The sequence below is a fragment of the Cicer arietinum genome, chromosome 3, assembly GCF_000331145.2.
Source record: "Cicer arietinum cultivar CDC Frontier isolate Library 1 chromosome 3, Cicar.CDCFrontier_v2.0, whole genome shotgun sequence".
NCBI classification, from domain to species: domain Eukaryota; kingdom Viridiplantae; phylum Streptophyta; class Magnoliopsida; order Fabales; family Fabaceae; genus Cicer; species Cicer arietinum.
Window position 1 is genome coordinate 38,127,827 of NC_021162.2, and position 7,510 is coordinate 38,135,336.

General features: G+C 26.4%; 1 long non-coding RNA gene across 1 annotated transcript; it reads right to left on the minus strand.

Annotated features, from left to right (window-relative positions):
• Positions 1 to 6,616: 6,616 nt before the first annotated feature.
• Positions 6,617 to 7,510, minus strand: LOC101502308 (uncharacterized). Its single transcript, XR_189481.4, has 3 exons — positions 7,464 to 7,510; positions 7,084 to 7,172; positions 6,617 to 6,965 (listed from the first exon to the last, which is right to left on the minus strand). It is a non-coding gene; the product is annotated as an uncharacterized lncRNA (long non-coding RNA).

A 7,510-nucleotide genomic window follows, 5' to 3' on the forward strand; every position in this document is an offset into this window, starting at 1 on the left:
AAATAAATCTGCCAAAATTCAAAAATTGGATGGTCGAAAATCAGTTGTTGCTCCTAAAATAAGTCTTCCACACTTTTCTCGATTTCGGTCGTGTCTTGACATAACAACAAAAATGAATATTGAGAGCAATGATGCATGTATCATACACATGGAGAAAGGTATTTTTGGAGAAGAGTATGAAGAATTACTTAATAAAAAGCACATATATGAACTTCTCAATCATAATGAGCTGAGTGTTACTGTCATCAGCATATACATTAGGTAATGTAAAATACTTTATTTAAGATAAAAAATTACTTTTAATTGCATCACTGCCACATTTATTGGTAATTAATCTAATTTTATATTTTCATTGAAGGTATTTGTATGAAAAATTGGTGTGCATGCGCAAATTGACAGATATATTTTCATTCTTATCTCCCCATAAGCTATCCATGTTTAAAGAATATTTTTGATACGTAAGTAATATTCATTTATTCTTATATATGTAAATAATGTATTTGGTAATTGAATAATAATCACATTTATTTAATAATGCTTTACAAGTTTTCCGGGCTCAAAGGGGTGCTACAGTGTCGAAGCATAAGTCAAACAACATCACAAGGATTCCAATAAAGGTTTGAAATTTTTGTTATAAAACTTAATTATATGCCTTTAAAATTTCATTTACAATTAATGCATAAATATTTATTGGCGTACATGTTTTATTTTATAGTGCACTCGTCAAATTAACAACATAGAATGTGGATACTATATATTGCGATTCATGAAGGAAATTGTTGATATGAATCAAAATATAATTCCAAAAACGGTACGTTATTTTCATTATATTTTAATTTTCATATATAAACTATATATATATATATATATATATATATATATATTTGATTCTAACTTATTTATGTTCAAATAAAAAAAATTGTGTCAAAATGTGTTTGATGAATATAATTTTGGAAAAAAAAATTGAAATCTCATTTAAAGACAACGATTTTTAAAAAAATGCCATTAAAGACTTGTTTTCAGCCTTTTACAACGTTTTTTTAAACGATTTACAACGCTTTTTACAAACCAACATTTTACATTGCTTTATAGAATAGATTTACAACACTTTTTAAAATGTATCTACTACAACGTTTTTTTGAAAAAAGCGTTGTAAAACTAGTTTAAGAAGTGCACTATATATAAACCTATTACAACACTCTTTTTAAAAAAGCGTTGTAAAACTAGCCTAAGAGAAATGATAAGTGCTATATATTTATACCTATTACAGCGTTTTTTTTATTTTAAATAACAGCTGTTGTATCTTTTACCAGCACTAGATACAACAACGCTTAAAAGCGCTATAAAGGACTTAAAATAAACGCTCTAAAATGTTATTTTTAGCGTAATATATAACTTAGGAGTTTTTTAAAACTACCACAAAACAATCAGGAGAGGTTGAAAATATCTACAAAATACTTTTTGTAGTGGCATTTAAATGAAGCTTATTATTTCTGTTAAAAAAATTGCACATAAGCTTTTTTTTTAACGAAATGTATTTAAAAAATTACCTTGTAAACGTTTATAAACTTAATGGGATTAACTAATTAAAAATATAGATTTAAGGACTAACTTATTTTAAAAAAATAAATAAATAAACGATAAAAGGAATAGGATCCATTTAACCTAACAAATATTATGTATAGTAACACGCTAAGGATAGATATGTTGTATTTTAAGTCCACATCGATCATAAGGATGTACTATATATTAGGCTAGATAAGAGGATAATACAGTAAAGAATGATAACGCTAATTGGGTCCAACATCATCATGCAGTAATCCTTGCAAACATACAAATCATGTAGTAATCCATCTCAATCAATTCAATCACAAATTAATATATAGTAATTAATATGAATTTTCAATAATTTTATTCATTAATATGATTTCTCTTTCCTTGATCCATCAATTTCAAGCAGATATTGATGATTTAGAGAATATATAATGTGTGCCATCAAATCTTAAATTAATTTTAAGATCAATTGTTGCACGAAAATACATAATGAAAATATAGTAAATTTAAATATAAATTATTCAATTGGGGACAATGTAAAAAATTGATCAAATCTTAATGATTTGACAAATCAACAAAAAATATACAATTCAATTTATACCTCCAGTATATATATAAACAATCCTATACTATAAAGTATAAATTGTTGCTTGTGGTAGATTGATAGGAAATCCGAAATAGAACAATAGATGGAGAACAAGATGAAGAAATCCATGAGTACTAAAGAACAAAAAAAGAAACGACCAATTCAATGATACTTTTATATATAGGTAAATATGAATTCACAAGTACAAGATAGTGTGATGCTATATCTAATGTTAGAGCAAATATTTTGACAGGGTTGGACTTTGTTTAACAATTTTTGATAGTTAGTCATTCTTCAATGTGGTTTTATGAAAATCATAGCATTAGAAATCAACAAATGGATAGAGGGATTAAGAGGGGAATTTTTAGAGCATTTGATCAATTGAGATGATGTCACATGTGTTAATCAACTTTGCATGGGTAATAGATCATTATATTGGAACCTTGTATATTGGAATAAATGGCTTTCTCATTTATTTTATATTTTGAAATGTTTGCTCATTAGATATCTTCCAATCCTATATGTGATTTGCTTTCTATTTTATTGATGTTGAACTGTTGAAATACTAAATTATTTATAATTTGGTTGTACAATAGGAATGAATTCTGAGTTTAGCACACAATCAAGTAACATGAGGAAGAGAGATCATAAAAAATGGTATGAAAATGAGGATGAAGCCATTTTTGATATATTGATTGAAGTTTTGAATATTGTTCTAAGAAGTGATAATGGACAGTTCAAAGAAAACACCTAAACAACAGTCCATGCAAAATTGAAGGAAAAGTTTCCTGGATGTTGAATTAAGGTAAAGCCACACATCGAGTCTACAATGAAGGGACTAAAGTTAATTTATGGAATAATTTATTATATGTTAAATCAAAGTGGATTTCGTTGGGATGAAGAGAAAAAATTATTAAGGTGGATAGTGATGAACTATGGAAGGAATATATGAAGGTTAGTAATTATTAATTTATTTCAACTTTGTATATTTTAGTGAGTTTATTTATGATTATTTTAAAAGTTATATTTTTTTATTTATGTGTAGAGTCATCCAAGTGCAAAATATTATAGGTATGCTCCAATTCCACTCTTTGATAAGCTTGTTCGTGTATTTGGGAAAGATGTGTTATTGGTAAAGGAGGTGCTCCCCTTACTAATAATGTCGAGGATATAGATAAAGAAGAGACATAACAGATTAATGATAAGGAGCTTGAAGTAGATATTACTCAATCACCATCTATTTGTCAATCACAATCTAGGAGAAATATTGACCAAGTGAAAATTCAATCAAAGAGAAGTAACAGAAGAACACATATTATTGCTAATGGTATTTTTGAGTTAGAAAAAACTTTTGGGAATTGGATTAAAAAAAGTTCCAAACGCAGCTAATAGAACAAGAGCGTTTTGCTACACCAGACAAAATATTATTTGTGTCACATCATTTGCACATATTTTGATATTGTGATGATGTTGATTGCATTGCAGTTGTCAAGTCGTTGATACTTTATTTTGTTGGTTTATTTTGTATGGTTTGATGAAACATGTAAGACAACATATTATTTGTTTTATAATATTTTATTGATACTACGTAGTCCATAGTTTTAAGTTGATACAATGTGTTGGAAATTTTAATAATATATATATATATATATATATATATATATATATATATTAATATTATATGTTGTTTTTTAGTAGCGTAAATAATTTTTTAAGTATATAAATTACTTGATAAAATTATTTATATTTATCACAATATAAATCATATCATTTGGTTATTTGTTGTGTATCAAGTACTAGATATGATAAATTAATTTTATCATATTTATTATTTTGTGCACATCAAACACATGACATGATAACTATTTATCTTGTCCATGTCATATTTTGTCTCTATTATGCTAGTTATCATATTTGTCACTGTCCTATCATGTCCATCAAACGGACCCTTAATGTTATTAAACAATAAATCCTTATAATTGTAATGTGTTTACCATCATAAGTGTCGATTGAAGTTGGTCAAATAATTGAAGGATTTATTTATACACAACAATAGTAAGCACATCACTAATTTTCAATCTTATTTGTACACTCAAACAATAATAATTAGAACGCTCAAACAAGATACCAAACACATCACTAATTTTCAATCTTTTGAGATGAATTAACTGCAAGTGGTATTTTCAACGCTATAATCAAAAATTGATAATAAATCTTATCAAATAATATGTATGTTTTGATATCCTCACTACCCACGTGGAGAAACATAATAATCACCACACATATTTTTCATCACATATATGAAATTATCCAGCCAAACTATGTTCGTCTTTTGATCAACCATTATAATCCGCATGAAAAAAATCTATACCACGTTATTTGTAATTCTTGTTTAATGTGAAATATTCTATACTATAAGATTTCTTGAAAATCCTTAATGTGAGATCAGACTTATATACAAACAAAGATAACATGAAAAATATTCGAAGAGCATGATTAAAAAAGTAAATTATTGTCAAAACACAAATAATAATATGCTCAAATATTATCACTAGTGCAATTAATCCTTGTTAGATCGATTCTTATGTACTTGTTAGATCGGTTTCTTGACCGATCTAACATCAAGCGTTATAATAAATAGTTAATTATAAAATCGGTTAAAATAATTGATGTAACAAGTCAAAATTAAAAAATAATTTATTAGATCGGTTAAATTTGAACCAATATAACAAGTAAAATTCAAAAATTATTTATTAGATCGATTAAATTTGAACCAATATAACACGTCAAATTCAAAATAGATTTATTACATCGATTAAATTTGAACCAATATAACAAGTCAAATTCAAAATTGATTTATTACATAGGTTAAATTTGAACAAATATAACAAGTCATTTTTAAAATTAATTTATTATATCGATGAGCCAACCGATTTAATTTTATTTCTTCATAACTTACACCCCTCACATATGAATCATCAGAACTTCACATGTTACCCTATTAACTAGAATTTCACATTAAACCATAAAACACAAAATTTCATACGAAGCTTTACATTTAAAAATCAATGACAATGAGTTATAATTTTTTTACAAAATCAAAGTTATCAAATTCAGAGCTACATAATTTTCACTACTTGTTAAAAAAAAATTATCTTCTATTAACAGTCTAAAGATACTAAAATGATACAAGTGTTTCAAACATTTTCTATTAGTTCAAGAATCAAGTTTGTACAACGTTTTCGGATATTCATCATTTCATCATCTTCGAATGGTTTTGAGTCTCCAAATATCTAAATTATAAACATTAAAATAATAAGATTATCTAAATCACGTGACCATAAAAATCATAAGTAGTTAATTAATACTAACTTTAAAAAAATCTATCACATACCCGCATCCATGAATTAACAAGACCACTAGATACAATGTTCAACATATGTATCATAATGTAGTAGCCACACTCATAATCTTTAGGTTGTCTTTGGCACTAAGATTGAATATCATATGTAAATTATTGTGAGTAAATATTATATAGATATAGACATATAAATTATAATTGAAATTCTATATATATAGTCTAAACAACTTACGGTGGGATGTTCCATATGGGCTTATTATATAAAATCTATATATATAATCTTCGTAACTTATTATATTCACCCAAAGCTCTACAAATATAAAATATTCATTAAAATTGTATTATAAAACATATCAAAAAGTTCATGTACGTATACATATGCAGAAAATACATTAAATACTTACAAATCAATGATGTGCATGATATTTTTATTTGGTTTCCATCCCGACGAACATAGGAAGATTATAGTATTCTTCATAGGACAAATAACGAGTAATTTCCAATGATGACTACATTGTGCAAAAAGTTAAAAGTGTTAAGTAAATTTAGGTTATAAATAAATTATAATAAAATTTTATTTACTTGTTGAGATAAGGTAATAGATAACACTCTTTTTGATCCTCACTACAAAAAAATTGACTTATCGTGACATACAAATTTTGTCACTAAAAGTAAAAAACTGTAGGTAAAGGTCAATAATACCTTGAGTGACACTCAAAATTAGTGTCAACTTTAAGGGGGCGTCCTGCTACACTTTGAGGAGTGTCACTCCATGTTCTGAGGATTGTCACTACATATTTTTGATTTCTACCTACAACATCGTCTGTCACTAAAAATAAGATTAATATAAATAAAAAATTGATCTATTCTTACGGTATTGTCTGTCACTAAAACTTATTATTATTTATTAAACCAAATTTATTTTATTTTATCTCCCTACTAATTGTAATTCTAAATTATTAATACTAGTAAATTAAATTTAAATTTTTAATTTATTTTTATCAACTAATGTCATTAAAACATACCGTAAAATATAATTTAATTTTACTAATTCTATTAAAATTTATAATAAATAGTTATTTTACTCTAAAAGATTATAAACTTTCAACAGAAGATATAATAAATTTCTTAACATTTATTGTGATAAATTGCAAACTAATTTCATATTTTGATAAATACTCCAAAAAGTTTTGGTTATGAATATAAAAAGTAAATAATGGAATATGGGATCCAAATCCAACCAAAAGAGTAAGTTGGCTCTATGCTAAACCTTAAATGACTCCCTTGAGCTCTCCAGTTTGCATTGTGTGTTGGCAGTGCTGGGACAAGATCGGTGCCACCTAAACTGCCTCTAACATTGAAGCTAAGTCATCATAAGAGGGACCCTTGTGTTTATTAGCAGCAAGCAGAATTGTTTGCAAGATTTGCAGGGGATCCCCATGGCTTACAACCAAAATTGCACATCTGCAGAATGTGGAACATAATATAATAGTCATACATTAATCATATAATACATTGCTGACACTGTCCTATAAGATTGAACTATCAAAATTGAGATTTATAAAAGAAATTTCTACCATACATGCATGATACAAGTTGATCCAAAATGCTAATTTTTGTTGATTTATAAGGCCTTTCAAATCAACTGTCTGAAGATTGCTCATCAAGATCCTATACACCACAAGACACAAATTAAAATATTATTCTGATTTTGAACCACTTTAATTATTATTGTCTAATAGAACTTGCAAACTTCTCAATAATTGTTCTTCTCATTAGAAATTTAGAAGTATACTAATACTATAATGTTTTAAATAAATGTTTGCAATCGCATCTTAATCTGCAACATAAAAATTGAAGTCACATCAGCCACATTTGACCATGATTCTTTATAATATCAAAAAATTCTAATGTGACTGCTATTTAAAATCCTACAACATACATTCATTATTCATGACATACCTTAACTTTCTTAGTAATGGAACAGAGGAAGGGCTTGAGATGAACTT